General features: G+C 37.7%; 1 pseudogene across 1 annotated transcript; it reads left to right on the forward strand.

The window, feature by feature from the left end:
• The first annotated feature begins 6,789 nt into the window (after positions 1 to 6,789).
• Positions 6,790 to 19,827, forward strand: LOC143565743 (eukaryotic translation initiation factor 4G-like; annotated as a pseudogene). Its single transcript, XR_013141123.1, has 8 exons — positions 6,790 to 6,800; positions 7,057 to 7,202; positions 7,297 to 7,370; positions 7,467 to 7,523; positions 8,508 to 9,266; positions 10,639 to 10,893; positions 10,982 to 12,147; positions 19,213 to 19,827. The product of XR_013141123.1 is annotated as a eukaryotic translation initiation factor 4G-like (transcript).
• Positions 19,828 to 19,842: the final 15 nt, after the last annotated feature.

Here is a 19,842-nt window from a genome sequence, read left to right on the forward strand (position 1 = left end):
ATATAACTACAATGCGAGAAGTAATAGATAATTGATACGTGTAATTGTTATACAGTTAGTCGTGCACAGCTCAAGAAAGGGATTACCATAAACGGTGAACGTAACCGCATTAAGGTGAGTTTCTAGCCCCATTTCCTTGTTATGTTTTCGGGGCTGTGTGCATACTCGACGTGATAGTTAATACACTTACCTTAACTGGTAAGTGTATGCCTTATATGGTTTATATGTTATGTGTGTATATCTTAAATGTGAATGAAAGATTGTCGGTATGTGAACGATCTTCGGATATTGCACATGCTAACAAGGGAGGTATGTTTATGATAGATGAATGTGTATGATATATATTTGTACAATATATGAGTATGTATGAATGATTAAATAAAGTATGCATGTTATGGGTATGTAAAGACAGTATGAACGAAGATGAAGAAAGAGAGACCAGACCCTAATAATATCTGAGATAGAAAGGACCAGACCCTAATAATATCTGAGATAGAGAAGTAAAAAGGGACCAGACCCTAATAAAATCTGAGATAGACAAGAAAGGGATCAGACCCTAATAATATCTGAGATAGACAAAGGAAAGAGGGACCAGACCCTAATAATATCTGAGATAGTAAAGGACAGTAAATTATATAGTATGAAAGTATTAAAGTACGAATGTACGTATGACTTATGTAATAAAGGTAAATTAGTAAAGTATTTATTATGTACCTTCGGATGCATATATGAAGGTAAGTGTATGTATTGTATAATGTGTGATTAACTAGAACTCACTCAGCGTAGCTGACTTTTAGTATGCACGCAGGTGAGTAGATTGAAGCAGTTCGTTTGATGAGGACACATGGCATTGAATTGAAGACACTGCGTCTCAAGGGAATGTTATGATGTTTTAAAGACTATGTTTTGTTTTTAAATGACTATGAATGTTTGATAAGACAAGATCTGAAAGTTATGTAATGTTTTATGGTGGAGGTTTTATATTCCGCGTAAAGTTTTAATTAACTCTGATATTTAGAACTGCGTTTATAAGTAAATCCAACACCAAATGTAGGGTACCGGTAACGGGGCCTTACACGGCCGTAATAGTGTAGGTGTGTGTGTGTGTGTGTGTTGTTGAGTGTGTAGAGAATAAGGTGGATAAGATAGGTGGAAATGGAAAGGATTAGGGTTTTAAGGGGGTATTTATACGCCCTTAAGCCCATGGACCTAAGGCCCATCTTTCCTTTGTGGTCCATAACTAATCTCATCTAATTATCCTACTTACTCTTTCATATTTCATTATTATTCAACTAACTCAATTATTTCAACCGACACAAATAATATATATTAACTATTATTCTAGAAATGTCGGGATGTTACATGAGTGAGTAAAACATCAGTCAGTTAATACAATATAATATGAAAAGAGCAAAACCGTCCTTTGTGAGATAAACAATTAAATCCAATGAGGAATTAATGAGTGTCAGTAAAACCATCGTCTTGCGAAGTGGGCTTTGGCTACTACGACGGTCGTATGATCATACTAATAATGTGAATATGATGGACCTCTCCGAATGCGTTCAAATAAGCAATTAAACATATAGCAAGTTAAGAAAATAATTGATATAAACACAAGTATCAATAGTTTGCTAATGAGAAAACTAAATAATATGTAAATACTTTAAGATACATATATGTCCCTAAAATGATTAAAAATAAGTAAAAAGGGGGGGGGGGGGGGGATGGAATGCGTTACTCCTCTTATCAAATAAGCAAGATGAATGATTTAACAAGAATAAGAAAATAAGGTGTCACGCTCGTCGAGAAATATCTACAAAAAAGTCCTAATTAAGAGTGATAGCGGAAAATAACTATAGATTAATATGGATTCCATAATTGATGTAGATTTGGGATTGAATGATGATCGGGTGTTTGTGAAATAATAAATTATTTAATTTTATTATTATTCATAAAGATTACTTTTAATTAAGATTGTAGATAATAAATAATAATATTTATATAAAATATATTAGTTTATGTACTTGTACTTATAACTATATTTTAATATGTTATATAATATACGTTTTAGATATTTACTTTATTATATTTTTTATTGTTAAAGAAAACTTTATCATTCTATTACTTATTATATATACATATAATGGGATGAATCATGCAAGAAGTATTTTTAGAGTGAGAAGTGTGAGAAGTAAATCATGACCCTTAATTATGATTGATCTATGGTATATAATCAAAGTGGCAATCTTGTAAATTTTAGTAACCCTAATTTAATGTTTTTTAATACCAAAAGGGTATGTTGGTAAATTTTGTGTAGTGTTGTTTAATCAAACGATATTATGTGTTGAAAGTCAAACTTTTACATTAAATAATTTTCATCAATTTTATGCTAAATGTCCTCTAAAGGTTACACTTGTTATATTCTTTCAATGTTATTCAATCATATGTTTCTCTTGATTTCCCTTTAAACATATAATTTCTAAAATGTTACGTACAACAATAGCAATCTTTTCCAGCACATGAGGACTCTGAACCAGTTTTGTTTTGTTTTCTTACTAGTTTTATTAGTATTTTAATTATACTAAATCAATAAATTACAATATAATTAATATAAAAACGATAATTAATTAATGTTTTAACATAGTCGGCTCGTTAGTTTGTCATTTTTTTGTACTTTTGTTAAAACTATATATGTATACATATACATATATATATATATATATATATGTATGTATATACATATATATATATATATGTATAGCCAACCAACGTCTTAACCATATTGCACCAGCAAACTGGGCTAGTGACTAGCTCAAATATTAAACATAAACAATAATTTATAAACACAGATCAGTTATCCCAAATCAGACTTAAGAACCCTAGCAATTCAATTGGCCAAATCATTTAATGTTTGGCCGATTAACCATAGGGTTAATGTTACTGGATTAACAATGAAACAAAATCATATATTAATTACTTACAACAGTGATTAATTGAAGGTTAATTTGATCAAGATAGGGCCGGGAGGAACGTGAACTAGAATGGATATCAGCTGGCTGTTACAATGTAATTAACTATAGGAGACTGGGAGTTTGATTCGCGATGTATATATCAGCGTGCAGACGAGTTTAATTGTAATATTATGCTTTCTAAATGGTATAACACCAAATAGGTATAGACGGTTTGGTATTTTTGTAAAGCCGTATCATATGATCGGTTTTCTTTAACTAAAACATCGGTGTATGTTATAATAGGCATATACACGATTTGCTATGATCAATTCTAAGAATACGACAAAGATTAAGCTACAAGAAATTAATCTGGATCGCTGGTTTGGTTCAAAAACGGGTCTACGGTTTGGGTTAATGGGTTTGGGTAAACGGGTTATAATATAAAGATTAACCATATTTGCAATGAGGTCCTTGAACTTTAGGTGAGGATACATATGAGGTTAAACTAAAGTTTTAGGGTGTAAATTGTATATATTTGAAAGTTATTTTGATAAATTAAATATATATGATAAATAATAATAATAATAATAATATTATAATAACTCGATAAATGCGATGTATTATTGATAAAAATACCCAATCATAGAAACGGGTTGGGTAACGGCTAACACAACGATAAATGGAAAAATCCAGATTGTTACACTCGACCTGCAGTTCGAGTGTATATGTAATTATATGTTTACCAATTCATAAAAGTACATCTAGAAGATGTTGAGACATTTTACTCTAAACAAATTTCATCATTTAGGTACGTTAAAAGGATGTCCAACAATGCACTTTATTTCATTTACTATCACAAATTTAAACATTATTGGTTTGAAAGTACCATAATTAAATGCATATGGGCATTAATATGTCTTGTCAACTATACATGAATTTTATATATTTTTTTTACATTTATCAGCATGTGTCCAGCTAGGAGACATCAGAATGGGTTAAATATATATTTAAGGTATGAAAGATATGTGCTTATATTTTATAAACTCGCCAAAACAAGTTGGCTAGTCTTGTCGATGCAGAAAAAACAATAGGGTTATCAATACAGTGGCATATGTTACGAGATAATGCAATAATAGTTTTCACATGAAGATCATGTAACATTGTTCAACCTAAAGATTCGCATGTCGAGGGACGAAGACGTAAATGATTGACTACAAAAGTTTTGGGCAACTTTCACAGAAGATCGATATTTACCATTTTAATTGATATATAAATCAGGGGGAGACAATACACGCTGCACTCGTTTTCCCTTAGCTATGGTTTTGTCCCACCAGGTTTTTCTAGCAAGGTTGTTAATGAGGCAACATCTCTAAGCATATTAAGTTTATAACCTTATAACCAATTTGGAGTGTTAAAAATAAAGTATTATTATGGTTATCAACGCCTAATATAGATTTATCTTATTCTCCAAGTTTCCCTCCCTATATACATTCCATTGTATATTATTGTATGCTATACATTATTAATGAAATGTCCATCTTTCTTCCTACATTTCTTTCTCATGCTCTTTAGATATTAGGCTTATTTTACAACAAGTATTAATTTTTAAATCTACTTTGTTCATTTATATGTTTATGAAAAATAGCTAAGCATCTTTATACTCGGGAACATGGGCATGTGGTGAAATGTACACTACAAATACTATTGGGTCTCATGTTTTATAAAATTAGCTGTTTGTGAAGCATGTATTCCTTATTAGGAACCACGAATTTGCAGGAGTAGCTCCTTTTAATCAATGACATCAATATGTAATGTTTTTATTAGTTAAATCTCGATTTCAATTATATCCGTCTGCCTGATTCATAGTTTATATTTTACAGAGCTTAAAGCACAACCGAAATGGGAAGTTTCTTGTAGACTGTGGTGATGGTGAATACATCATTTACACGGATTTAACATAGAGAAATAGATCCTCCGGCTCTGCATAGGTGTTAGGGGTGTTCACGGAACGGTTTTCACGGTTTTTAGGTGAAACCGTGAACCAAACCGTTTGTAACGGTTTTTTATTAAAACAAAAACCAAACTGTTGAAAATTAAAACCAAACCAAATCGAACAATTATTAACGGTCTGGTTGCGGTTTGGTTTCACGGTTTGGGCTTCAATAATGAATTGAATTTATCATAAAAACCAACGGCTTAACTATACCTCTATATGTAATAGATATAATTGTACCTCTGTTGATTATCAAATATATATGCCTGCATACTTTATGTACATACATACAAAATAGTTTGGAGAAGTTAAAACACTTGAACATACAGTAAAAGTTTGCATGCATACAAATTAAAATCCAAATATGTATTATAGTCACATATGGCTCTAATAAAAATTGAATATATCTAATATGGAATATTTTTAAAAATATAAATAAATCTTGCGGTCAGGTCCAGTCTGGTTTCATACGGCCAGTTTTCGGCATAAACAATAAACCAAACCGTCGCTACGGTTTGAGATTTTTTAAACCGACCGATCGATAGTTAATGGAAAAACCCTACCGTGAAACCAAACCAATAATCGGTTTGGGCCGTTCCACGGTTTCGAACGGAACCGTGAACACCCTTAATAGGTGTTAGTTTGGTCCACATAAGATGTTTATGCTTTTAGGGAAAGCACATCTAATACCAAGATTTTCAATAAATCTTTTCATGTTGTTACATTCCCATTAATGATTAAAATGTTATAAGCATTTTCGTGTGAGACTATACAACCACCCTCTTGTATTAATCAGGCATAGACGAGTATCCAACCAACATTTGTAGCTAAAGTCAAAGTTATGAATCGTATAACGAAGATAAACTAAAGCAAAAAAAATATAACCATAATCTATACCACATATACTACTGTAAGATGTAGCCCCGAAGCACTCTAAGAATGAAATCTTCAAGGTCATAGGGATATAGGATGAAGACTTATAGCCGTAAAAACTATAATCCCCTAAAAAAAAGCAAATAATATAAATCATTTATAAAAGATAAAAAAAAAATCTATATAATTAATAAGATACCTAGATAAATTAATTCAAACTATTTATATATGTATATTGCAAACTAAGTTACCTTAAAAAGTTAAAAACCAATCCTTAACACATAAGATTACTAGTGTCTCAAAATGGAAACTCACTCACAAACACATCATCACTAACTAATCTAATCTAATCTAATCAAATAGTACAACCAACGAAGTGTTCTTCGATGTTTTACCGACCCATTCGCCTAAAAAACCTATCTTTTTCACAATCTCTTATTCCCATCATCATCATGCTTCCCAATTACATTCACTAAACCCTAATTTACCCTTCATCTTCATCACTCTTCTTTCTGGTAAGTAATAATAATAATCAAAATCAAATCTTTTTCATCTGGGTATCATTCATTTGCTCCTAATTGTGTTCTTAGCTCATTTGATTGGAGATCTGATTATTATATTTTGTGGGTATTCATTAGGGTCGTATAAAGATTGTGTTTTTCGTGTGGAATTGGATTTATGTCCGTCAATCAATCAAGAGGTGATAAAAATGAACCGCCACACTACAGAAGATCCCCTCGATCTGGTAACCCCGGCTCGCCGAGGAACTTTTCGGGTGGCGCTGGCGCTGGCGGTAAAAGGTATAACAAATTTTTAGGGTTTGTTGTTTTTTCTTTGTGAATTAGCCAATTAGGGTTTGTTTTGATTTGGGTTAATTTGATAGCTTCAAGAAAGTGGTTAGTAATGCACAAGGACCACAGGCTAAGGTAACCGGTAACCCTAGTTCGGGATCGTCAAATAGAGGCCCGCAAAATGGCGCTCATGTTCAACTGCCAGGAAGAGGTATGTTCCATGCTTGCATTTTGAATTTTCAACACAATTTGCACACGGAACCTCTTCAGCTTCTAGGTCCCAAAGCTTCGTTTTTAGCAGGATTGGCTTTGCTGTTCAAAAGGGGGTTGCGGCGCAGCTTGTTGCCCGTTTGCCTGCCACTTTATTGTAATCGTTTTATAGTAAATTATATAAAACTTCGATTGAAAAATTTGTATAGTTTTTATTTTTTTGTATAATTATTGTAAGAACACTTGATGCAGCGTCTGCTGGTGCTAATGCAAAGCCGGTTGATGCAACGGTCCAGAAAAGCACACCGGGCCTGCCGAAGGCTCCACAAAGTAACGCGGTTCCTCTCGGAGCTGGAACCACGGGTCCTTCTACTCCTGCTAAGGGTACCAAGTTTTTTTTCTTTTAGAATTTAAAATTAAGTTTGAATATTGAATTAAGTTAAAAGTTGTTTGATGATATGCTTTTGTTTGTGATTAGGTCCAGCTGATGCGTCTAAGGCGTTTCCTCTTCAGTTTGGGTCAATTAGTCCCGGTGTTATCAATGGAATGCAGGTATGTATTTGTTTCTATCTAGAAAGAACTCAAGAAGTCAAGAACACTTTTCCAATCATGATTTATGACCTTTATATAAGCATCATGTTTTTGTAGGTGCCTGCTCGTACGAGCTCCGCTCCACCAAATTTGGATGAGCAGAAACGGGCCTAGGTATGTTTTGGTTGTTATTTGCTCACACATGTTTGTTAAAGAAGTACTTAACTTTTTGTTTTAACAAAAAGATACCCTTTTTGTTAATGGATTTGCTTTACTTATAACAAAGCATATTAAAAGATCTTTCTTTACATTTAAGATTGGTAAAGGTGAATATTGAAATGAAGTGTAGTGAGCTTTATACTTTAGTGTGATTGGGAGTAAATTTAAGAATAATTGTTATATTTATGAAGATTGAGAAACAACATTTTTTGAAAAAAATGATTTTTATTTGTACTGCGTAGTGTCATTGCTTTTAGCTCAACTTGCTAATTTAACGATTTTACTTTCTCCATCTATTTCTAAAAGTTACAGCGGCTTTGATAAAACTGTACATTTTTTTCCAAAGAGTTTAATTAATTTTGTATTCAGTATTTAAGAGAAAACAAAGATTTTGTTTTAATTTAACATAATAAACTGTATCATCATCTCATTATAAATAGCAGCAAAACTAAAATAATAAAATTACTTCTAGAAAGAGAGTTTGCTTTCATGAAAAAGAGTAACCTAATGTGGACTAAACTAAGAACAGGATGGCATATTTAGAAACATTGGGAAAAGGGTATTCTTTTAGAAGCTTTGTGCTTTTTTAAAAATTTTTGCAAGCATAAAAAGCAAACAACAACTGCAAAAGATAACTTTTTGTATTGCCCATGTCATCATATTCGTTCAATTTAAAACTTTTATAAATAACTAATGCGTTAAGTATTAAGTAAAAGTACTATTAGTCTATTACTACTATAGTGATCAAAATCTTTGAATACAAGCAAGTTATGAGGTTTTATGCAGACTTTGGGCTACTTCCAACCCGATTGACCCTGTTTCGCTTTTCACCTATTTTTTTGTTGGACCTGTTTGAGATAAAACATAACTCAAATGAGTCATAATTAAGGAACTTGTTACTCGTTATTACATTGTGTAAATGTTATTATTATGTTGCAGGCCCGTATTGATTCGTTAAACAAAAATCCACCTATTCCAAACCAACATATACCAAGGAAAGATCCAGGGCCTGTTGATCAGCCCGTTGAGCCCCGTCCCATTTCAAAAGAGAAAAAAGACATGCTTCCCACACATCCCGGGCCCATTCCAGCCCATGCCCAAAAACCCACCGGTCCTCCTATGCCGTCTATGCCCACCATGAAAATGCCATTTCACCAACCTCAAATGCACCTTCCATTTGGCAGCCCAAATCCGCCACTACAACCCCAAAACATGGCCGCCAATACCGTCCCACTTCCCATGCATTTACCGGTCGGTAACCCACCGCCACAAGTGCCGCCACATGTATTTGTCCCGGGTATTCAACACCATCAAGGAATGATGCATCAAAGTCAAGGTTTGACTTTCTCGGGTCCTCAGCTCGGGAACATGGGGGGGATGGGGATGGGGATGGGGATGGGGATGGGGATGGGGTTAGGACCACAGTTTCCACAACAGCACATGGGTAACATTAACTTTGGTGGTGCGCGAAGGGCTGTCAAGATTACTCACCCAGACACTAACGAGGAGCTGCAGCTTGGTAAACGGACCGATGGGTCTTCAGGTCCAAGGCCGCACATGCTTCAGTCTCAGGGGTTCCCCCCTGCTGGTCATCCCATGAACTATTATCCTAATTCTTATAATGCCGGTCCCCTTTTTCCTCAACCGCCTGGTTCTAACCCTTTGACTGGTTCTCAGCCACCAAGGTTTTATAATCAGGTTAGCTTCTTTATATATATGCAGGCCAGTTTCATTACAAAACACTTAATTATTGCGATAAGAACAAACCTGAATTGCTTAATATTTTTATCAATGGTTAAAGTATTGTACTTTTTAAATACATTTGTGTATGTTATGTACATAAAATACCATCAAACTGATTTGCTAATATGTTTTTCTTTTTTATTTTAATCGTTTTCCTACACGTGTAGATTCTATATATAAATGAAATTTGTTTATGTGTGTGTGTGTATTATATTTTGTAAGTATAGCATTGTATCTCAGCCAATGTTTTATATTTTAAAATTGAAAAATGAGTGACTTATTTTACTTTGCGTATTATTGCAACAAACTGTGTTTTGCTTAGAACTCTCCCCTATATACATGTGTATATATGTATGTATATTCTCGCAAAAAAGCCGTGTTTTTTGCTCAAAACCCTCTCCTATATGTATGTGTGCATATATGTGTATGTGTGTACACATAATTATATATATATATATATGCATGTGTATTTATGTATATGTATATACGTGTATATGGGGCAGGATTAAGAGAGAACCCATTCTTAAGAGAAAACTAGAGAACTAATAAAGAAATATTTTTTATTTTTTTTCTTTCATCCTTCTTATATGTTGTTACTCTTCACCCAAAAAAACAAATAAAAATATAAAAAGGTCGATGTAGTGCATATATGCAGTAGTGTGTATTGCCTATGTGCAATAGTGTGTATTGCATATATGCAGTAGTGTTGTATCGCATATGCAATACAACACTATTGCACATATGCAATACGCACTATTGCATATATGCACTACAACGTTATTGCATATATATGCACTACATCGGCTTTTGTATTTTATTTTTATTTGTTTTTTTTTGGAATCGACATATAAGAAAGATGAAAGAAAAAAGTTTTAAATATTTTTTTAAAGAAGAAGGTGGAGAAACATGCTAAAGCCTGCGAAGAGAACCAACATGTTTTTGTCCCTCTGGCTTTTGATACCTTTGGCTCCTTGGCACCGGAAGCTATCCGTTTCCTAACCAGGGTTCAACGGGTTGTGCATAGCAATGTGTCGACTCCAAAGGGGCAGGGGTATGTCTTTAGCAGGTTAGGGTTTGCAATTCAGAAAGGGGTGGCGGCGCAGCTTGTTGCCCGCCTACCTGCTATGTTGATGTAATATCTATGTTTCTATATAATGAAAGAAGTTTTATTAAAAAAAAATATTAAAGAAGTTAAAAATCTTTCTGTATTAGTTCTCTAGTTCTCTCTTTAAGAGGGGTTCTCTCTTGATCCCACCCCCATGTATATGTATGTATTTAAGGTCCAGTCACACTAAGGGGGTGTTTGTTGTGACCATGTTATCCACAGGCTTCTAAACAGGTGACAGTAAAACAACCGACAATTAGTTCACATACCGAAAAGGTTGTTGACTCGACGCAAAAAGGTCAAAGAACAGGCGAAGAAGGTCAACCTCATAAAGATTCAGAGACGATTGCTAGCTCTTTACCACAATCTGAGAAATTGACCAATACTTCAGCTGCTATTGAGGCTGAAGTTGAAAAAAATACAATTGTTAATAAGCAGCCTTCAGAAAAGGCCCACTCTAATATTACGACAGACAAGGTATGCATTTATACTTACAGTGTTTCTTTTAGTCGCATGATTAGTTCACAATCTTTGACTTAGATTATGCACTATTTGGTATTCACAGATTGATGAGCAAACAACCTCTGTTTCAAAAGATGGTGGAGTTCAAGAAAAGTCAAAGTTGTTGACTGTTTCCTCGGAAATCAACAAGGATGTGTCAGAAACTAGCGACAAAGTTGAAGAGCCTTCACATGTTTCTGACTTGTCATCTTCTAAATATGATAATAACGAAAAAGACGCTGACTTTAACCCTAAAGTTGAAGAATCTGATCTGGGTTCCAAAGAACTAGTCAAAGAATCTGTTGACCAAAATCAAGATAGCACGATCCCGAATGCAACTGTAAATAATATTGTTGGATCCATTTCCACTTCAGATATTGATGATAAGAAAGATGATCAATTAAGCAAGTCTGAAGCTGAACAAGTCATTAATAACGAACCTGTTTCGGTTTCTGCTTCAGAGACCTCATCTTTGACTTCAGAAGTAGAGTCTGCAGGCTCGGTTTATCCTTCAACATCTAGTAGTAAGGTCAAGGCTACTACCACAGCTAAAAAGAAAAATAAAATAAAAGAAATCTTGAAAAATGCTGATGCGCGCGGGACAACTTCTGACCTTTATAATGCTTATAAGCGCCCCGAAGAAAAAACAGAAACTTTATCTGCTACTGAAACTGTTGAAAACCAGAGCGCATCTGTTAATGCTACTTCTGAAAAAGACACTGTTTTGTCACAGGGACCCACCAAAACTGAGCCAGAAGATTGGGAGGATGCTGCAGACATTTCTACTCCCAAAATTGGAGCGGGTTTGAAGCAGAAACATCACAGTGAGGATGACAATGATGGAATGACTAAAAAGTATTCCAGAGACTTCCTTCTGAAATTCTCTGACCAATGTACTGATCTTCCGGAAGGTTTCGAGATTACAAATGATATAAGCGAAGTGTTGGTAGCAACAGGTGGCAATATGGCTCGTGAGCCATACCCGAGCCCGGGTAGAGGTGGTGGTGATAGGTCAGGGGCGGGGTCACGACTCGACCGGCGGCCGAGTAATGTAGGTCTTGATAACAAATGGAATAAAGGGTCGGGAGGACCCATGGGTCCTGGATGGGACCCCAACATGGGCTACCCGGTAAGAGGGAACCATGGTGTGTTGAGGACCCCACGTGGTCAGCCAACTGGTCAGTGGCATTCTGTCTGGACCAATGCAGTCTCCTGGCCCACATATGCAGCGTAATAAAATGGGTTTTTAAGTGCAAGAGAGATGAGAAAGGGATTATTATAAGAAACAAGGCGAGACTAGTCGTTAAAGGTTTTAATCAACAAGAGGGGATTGATTATAATGAAGTGTTCGCTCATGTGGCAAGATTGGAAGCCATTAGATTGTTTTTGGCATTTGCTGCTTATAAGAAGATGAAGGTATTTCAGTTAGACGTGAAGAGTGCGTTCTTAAATGGTAAAGTCGAGGTTGTGTATGTTGAGCAACCTCCGGGTTTTCCTGACCCAGACTTTCCAGACCACGTGTACATGTTAAGCAAGGCGTTGTATGGACTACATCAGGCACCTCGTGCCTGGTACTCAACTTTATCAGATTACTTGCTTGAAAATGGGTTTGAAAGAGGGAAGATAGATAGCACGTTGTTCTTCAAGAGAGAAGGAAGCGACTTCCTGCTGGTGCAAGTCTACGTGGATGACATTATCTTTGCTGCATCAAAAGTCTCCATGTGTCAGGAGTTTGAGGCCGTCATGAAGAAAAGGTTTGAAATGAGTGCTATGGGTGAATTTACTTTCTTTTTAGGATTGCAGGTTGATCAGAAGAAGGATGGGATGTTCATTCATCAGACCAAGTATGTCCATGATGTGCTCAAACGTTTCAAGATGGAGGACAGCACTCCATATGACACTCCAATCTGCGTCAATCACAAATTGGGTGATGATTCAGACAACGATGCAGACGTGGACCCAACCCAATATCGGGCTATTATAGGTTCTTTAATGTACTTAACTGCTTCTAGGCCTGATATAATGTTTGCTGTTTGTCTTTGTGCACGCTTTCAGGCAAACCCAAAGGAATCTCACATGAAGGGTGTGAAGAGGATCTTGCGGTATCTCAAAGGCAAACCTAAGCTGGGGTTGTGGTACGCAAAAGGAGGAGACTTGGAGTTGGTAGCTTACACAGATTCTGATTATGGAGGGTGCAATCAGAGTCGGAAATCTACAACTGGTGGATGTCAGTTTCTTGGTGGCAGATTGGTGTCGTGGCAATGCAAGAAGCAGACTTCAGTCGCAATTTCAACCTGTGAAGCAGAATACATGGCAGTATCCAACTGCTGCTCCCAGGTTCTTTGGATTCAACAACAGTTGCGCGACTATGGTCTGAATTTCTCACTTACTCCTATTTGCATTGATAACACAGCTGCTATCTCAGTAACTAACAATCCCGTGAAGCACAGTAAAACTAAACATATTGACATACGTCATCATTTTATACGGGATTGTGCTGAGAAGAAACTGATTGTGCTTGAAAAGGTGGATACGCTTGATAATTTCGCTGATTTATATACTAAAGCGTTTGACAAATCAAGTTTCAAAACCTTATTGAGCTGAACGGGATGATCAATCCCGAGTAACCATGCTTTTTATGTTTTGTTTAAAAAAAAAAAAAAAAAAAAACGTCACTATCGCTTAAAACTATGTCGGTTACCTCAGTTTGATGGACATATCTTTGGATATGTTTGGTCCTCATTTCTACCTGTAGAATATGAGGATTGCCATTAACCAGACGACTGAAAGTAACCGGGGCGGTTTATGATGAGTTTTCATTCTTTCGCTTAAAATTAGTCGATCATACTTAGTTAGAAGGACACATACTAGTATGTGGTCGGTCCAGCTGATCCATTGGATCTTCGGGATAGCCGTTGACCTGAAGACTTTGATTTGGTCGGGGCGATAGAAGTTAAAATTTTCTTTTTTAGGGAAATGAAATTATTTTTCAAGTCTACTACTTCGTAAGAAGTTCGTTTGCTATGTTTAACAGAAAATTGATCCAACCTTGGAAAATGATACATATACTGATTCTGTGTGCTTAACTAGTGAAGTTATTAGGCTTAAAAGGCTTTAGAACAGTCATTGTATGTCATGGTAGCTTTTTATGGTGCGTAAAAGTAGATGTGATACAAACTAAATCTACTCGATTTTACGTGGAAACTCCTTAAGAGTTTTGTATGTCTTCATATATATCTTTCCGAATGATAGGCAGAAAAGCGATTACCCAGTCATACACGAGCCCGTAAGTGTTCTGATTCCCGTAAAGATAGTGTGTGAAGAAACTGCAGTGATCCAGATTCGGGACTTGCAGTTGTTTACTACTCTGAAGTCTATGAAAATGTTTATTCAAAAAAAAAAAAAAAAAAAAAAAAAAAAAAAAAACCCTTATGAGTTATTGAAACATTCTAGAGCTAACAATGTCAAGACTTCTCAATCATGGAGTAAGAAAGAGAACGGGAAGCAGATGAAGAGTACTTACAAACTTAATCAGACACTATGGGTTGAGGTCAATTCGGGGTGACTTGGGGAAAGCCAAATACGCTTTGAGAATAGATAGGAGGCATCATAATCTCTGAGTTGTTGCCCACTTAAATTTTGAGGCATAATTGAACCTAACTCGTATCACAGAAACGATGAAAACCATCTTAAGTTATTTACCTGCCTACAACCTGTTTCTTTATGTCATAATACAGCTAAACACGGATCTATGTGACAATCACGTAGTTAGTATGATTCCTGTTCGGATCTTTTCTAAAACATGGTAGTCCCTGTCGAGACTGAAATTTGATCCCTTGTACTTTAATTTTTAAAAGTTTTTCGTACTTAGGTAGTTTATGATTTTATAACTGGTTACTTGGACTTGATCGTGTCATTTAATTCTTAAAGGGAAGTTTTTAAAACTTAATTGCAAAATGTTCAAACTATAGGGGTTTATTTTGTAAAATCGGCGAACTTGTGATTAACTTCGCCTGGGGCAGGCGAAGTTATCCACAACTTCGCCTGAGTAACTCCGCCCCTATATAAAGAATACTTAGGTCAAACAGTTCATAATTTTCAAAAACAGCGAACTTATCCTCGGATATTCCGGCGAACTTATCGATCATATTTCATCAATCTTTCTGTGTTTCTTTCTCGATCTCATTGTCGATTAAAGGTGTGTAGAGTTCCATATTCGTATAATCATTGTCATTAATGATTATCACAGGACGATACGACCCGTTTCGTGACCTCGATTTTTTGAAACCTAAAAACCCGATTTTCAAACTTGTTTTTACGTGATAGTAAACCACTTGAACGTATAAACCTTCATAAAATCGTGTATTTCGGAGTCCTCGATCTCCGAAATCATCATCTACACGTCGTTCAACAACCTTAAGTGTTGCCGATTCAGATTCGGCGAAGTTACAGTTTAGGCGAAGTTATCCGTAACTTCGCCTGAGGTTTAACTTCGCCTGAAGCGATGTTGTGGTGAGGCGAAGTTATCATTAACTTCGCCTGGACCTTTTTACTTATGAGTTATTAGACGAACTTAAAGATGAAGCGAAGTTGTTCCTAACTTCGCCCCAACTTTAACTTCGCCTATACAGATTTTATCACAACTTCGCTCATGGTAACAAGCGAACTTGTGTTATGCCTTAACGTTTATCTAACTTGGTTCGTTTGTTGCAGATATGGCTGCTGTTGCTGGTGCTGGAGGTGCTGGTGGCGATGATGGAGGAGATAATCAAAGGCAGTTCTTCCCGGGTCATAATATGTATATTACGTTAGACCCAGATGCGAGTGGTGTGGAGGATTACCGCGAAATCATCACTTTCCTCCTTCGCTCGCGGATATTCCACGCGATCACAACTACTCTGCCGATATCCTTACCCAATATTGAGGATTTTTGGCAGACGGTGGAATACGATTGCCGCGTTGAGCCCCTGGTTATGCGAGCAACCGTCAACAATCAAGAAGTTCAGTTCTCTTCTGAACAAATCCGGGCGACTTTACGTTTCGGTAATGAGGCCAGGGATGACCCGACGGACTTTGTGGCTCCTTTCCGAGATGGAGCGTTTTTACGAATGGGCTATTCGGGCCCGTTGGGCGATACACAAAGAAGGAAGGGTTTCCTACTCGATCAGTGGCGCTTCCTCATGCACGTAATGATTGTCTGCATGTCAGGGAGGAAGGCGGGTACTGACGGGATGGGTGCGACCATGCAGTCGGCGATGACTGCTTTGACTTATAACAAACGTTATAGCTTCAGTCAGATGGTCTTCTATGAGATCGATAGACAAAGACGGGCAGTGGCGCGTGAGAGGTTCATTATGTATCCAAGATTCATCCAGATGATCTTGAACCATGTGGCTCCAAATCTACCTCAGCGCCGCCCTATCAGATACGTGGAGAGTGTGAACAAGCGTATCTTTGCTCAATGTAGAACTTCGAGTGCCAGAAGCAAGCCTGAACTGCGTCCTAGGCATACTCCACTCTTTGGGTACTTAATCAACCCGGAGTATGTGCCTGCTCGTGGGGATGAGTTTAGGGACCCGGCACCACAACAGGCAGGAGCACCTCAAGCTATACCTGCTGCTCCTGTTGTGTCACCGGAGGAGGAAGTGGACCTTGATGCAGAATTTGGTGGTCAAGGATTCTTTGATATGGATCGGGTGGATCCAGAGGAGAACGTCCAGGTCCCAGTTGAACGTGCCTCGACTGTGCATGTTACTAGGGCAGCCACAACGGTGGCTGACTCAGATTTTGATGAGGTAATGGATGAGGCAAGACGTATGATGGTGACTCAAGAGAGGACGTATGGGAAGAGAAAGAGGACAGATGACGACAGTGAGTCAGAAGAAGAAGAAGACATTCATAAGTTGATCAGACGTTCAAGAAGGGACAGGACAGGTGCAGGTATGGGTTCAGGAGCTGGAGAGACTTCAAGGATAGTACGTTTTGCTCCACCCGCCTTGTCCGGTATGACTCTTATTCCTTCTTCACTTCCGTTTACAAGCGCCACGGATGTACCCGTGGTGGCTACAACATCATCTGTTGGCCTCCCATCCATCACACTCCAGCTGACGACTCCAGATATTGTATCGTTGCCGCCTCCAACTCTTACTCCTTCAGAGGTGGTTGCACAATTTGTTGAGTCGACAGTCGTTGCAACTGCAGGGTTATCAGGTATGATACCACCTGCGGTTACGCCTGCTTCTGATGTCCCGGTTACATTTGAAATCCCTCCTCAGTATACTCAAGACATATCTCACATGAGGTTCGATTTTGATGCAACCCTATCAGACTCGGAGAGAATAGCTGCACTGGAACGGGTCGTGGCAGAGCAATCTAGGATCAATCTTATCCAGACCCAGGCTATTCAGAGCCTAGTGGCAGAGAATCAGCTGCAGTCGTCCCTCCTGGTTGAACATGGAAAAATTATAGATGCTATGAAGGAGTTCTTGGCATCTCAGGGGGAGACGAGCTGTAAAGGCGACGAGCTCAGGACAAAGAAGAAGAATGACAGAGACGATGATCCCAATGCATCAAAAGGTGCAGGTGGTGAGTTGCCAAGAACTACTCAAGCTCTTGGGACTTCCACAGCTCAGGGGGGGTCTGCAGGTGCAGCTGGCAGTTCTGGTGGTGATGAGGTGGTGATGGTAGATGACGAGGAGATGGGAGATGATGTGATCGATGCCTTGAAGGAGTTGGATGATGATATGTTCGATGTTGATGATGTGTGTGATGATGATGTGCTGCCATTAGAAGAAATTGAGAAGATTGGTGCACAGATAGTGATAGAAGATGATGTTGAAGAGGGTGAGATAGTTGATGAGAATGTTGAACACGAGATCCCTGAAGTTGAAAAGTCGAATGTATGTGAAGATACAGTAGTTGATGATACAGAATGGGAGGAGCAGCCTAGATGGAAGGAAGGCTATGCTCATTGGTTTATCAAAACGAAGAAGCCAGTGGTACCTACAATGTTCAAGAAAAGTTATAATATTAAAGGGTACGCTGAGTCAAAGAAAGGCATTATCTGTTGGTTATATGATGAACAGCTAAAAGTGTTCGTGGTGAAAAGATATGATGGGATCCAATACTTTAAGAGGACGTTGAGGTCTCTCAATACATTGCCTGAATGTGAGGTGAAGGATTTGGCTAGATTGGGGTTGATTAATAGAAGCGACGACAACATGGCGAGAGTTATTGGGAAAATCGTGTGGAAAGAAAGTATTAAAGAAAAGAGTTTGAGTTATTAAGCCACAGAAAGGAAAGCTAGTGGAAGATAAGGAAAGAGGAATGAGAGCAGATGGCAAGCCATGGATGGTGATGAAGTACAAACCGATTCGATGCATGAAAGAGGTTCCAATGAAGACTATGCCTCAAGATGTGTTGAAGAATCTTAAATGGTGGTATGTGGATTGCCAGACTGCTGAAGCCGTGATGGAAGACGAAGATGAACAAGAAGTGCTAAGAGTGTATGATCCGATGCATCTTGTTAATTTATCGAAAGCTGATCTGCAGGTGTTAAATAAAAAGAAGATATTTTATATTCCTGCTTGGAAAGACGAAGCGAGGAAATATCAGCGAGTAGTCACAGTATGCTTGAGAGAAGGAGTACATGCATGAAGATCAAGAGATTGAGGATTACAAGACACGTGCTTAAAGATCAAGACATGAAGCTACTGCCAAGGGGGAGTCTGTTGGTGCATAAATGTCAGTAGTTCATAGTCTAGTGTCTGTAATTGAGTCTGTAATGATTAATTATGTTTTATATGTTTAAGCGAAGTTACTGACAAGTTCGCTGTTTAGGCGAACTTGTTAGTCAAAGCGAAGTTATGGACAACTTCGCTGAACATGCCAGGCGAAGTTGTCGTGTATATATATTCCTAGGTTACGGTTTGTTTAGAGGTTAATCGAGTTGTTCATCGAGTTGTTCAAGTTATCGTATACAGACGTGTGTGAGTCGAGAGACGTGTATTCAGTGATTATATCACGTGTTCGGTTATAATATAACGTGTTTGTTTATTCGTATCGTGTGTTTGTTTGATTCGTGTTCTACACTCGTAACGACCTACGCAGGGATTCCGCACCTGTGTAGATTGAGATATCCTGTGCAGATCCATCCAGGGAACCTACAGAAACGGGTCAAGGCCCGAAGACGTATGTTGGGTAATATTAGGCTTATTGGTGAGTTATACAAGAAGAGAATGTTGACCGACAAGAATCATGCATGAGTGCATAAAGAAATTGTTAGGTTTTAATCAGAAACACTAACTCCTGATGAGGAAAACATCGAGGCCTTGTGCAAACTGATGAGTACAATTGGGGAGATGATTGATCACATGAAAGCGAAAGAGCACATGGATGCATATTTTGACATGATGTTTAAGTTATCAAATAATATGACACTTTCTTCACGAGTGCGATTCATGTTAAAAGACTCGATTGACCTTAGAAAGAATAAGTGGCAGCAAAGAAGGAAGGTGGAAGGCCCAAAAAAAGATTGAAGAGGTTCATCGGGATGCTCATCAAGAACGCCAGGCCCAATCTAGCAGACTGGCCCGTGGGCCTAACTCTTAACCCGTCACTCAGGAGGGGAGGTCAGCCCATGGACTTTGGTCAAAGAGGGTCACAAGGTGTTTTACCTTCAAACCCTCAAATGGGTGGCGGTTATCGTGTATTACCCCAACAGCAGAATCGCGGTTTTGTTAACCAAGATTCAAGATTTGACGCATTTGAGAATAGGACTTTGTCGGTTCCATTGAGACCCATGGGTGATGAGACGATAACCCTCGGGCCACAAGGTGGGTAGCCAGGGGATGTCGGTTAGGGGTCAGCCTTCTATGCAAGGCGTTGCTGGTCCTAATAATGGTTATGGGGGTTATGGCCAACGTG

The sequence above is a fragment of the Bidens hawaiensis genome, unplaced genomic scaffold (assembly GCF_021521415.1).
Source record: "Bidens hawaiensis isolate Kalapana, Puna unplaced genomic scaffold, B.hawaiensis_p1.1 tig00022516_1, whole genome shotgun sequence".
Classification (NCBI taxonomy): Eukaryota; Viridiplantae; Streptophyta; class Magnoliopsida; order Asterales; family Asteraceae; genus Bidens; species Bidens hawaiensis.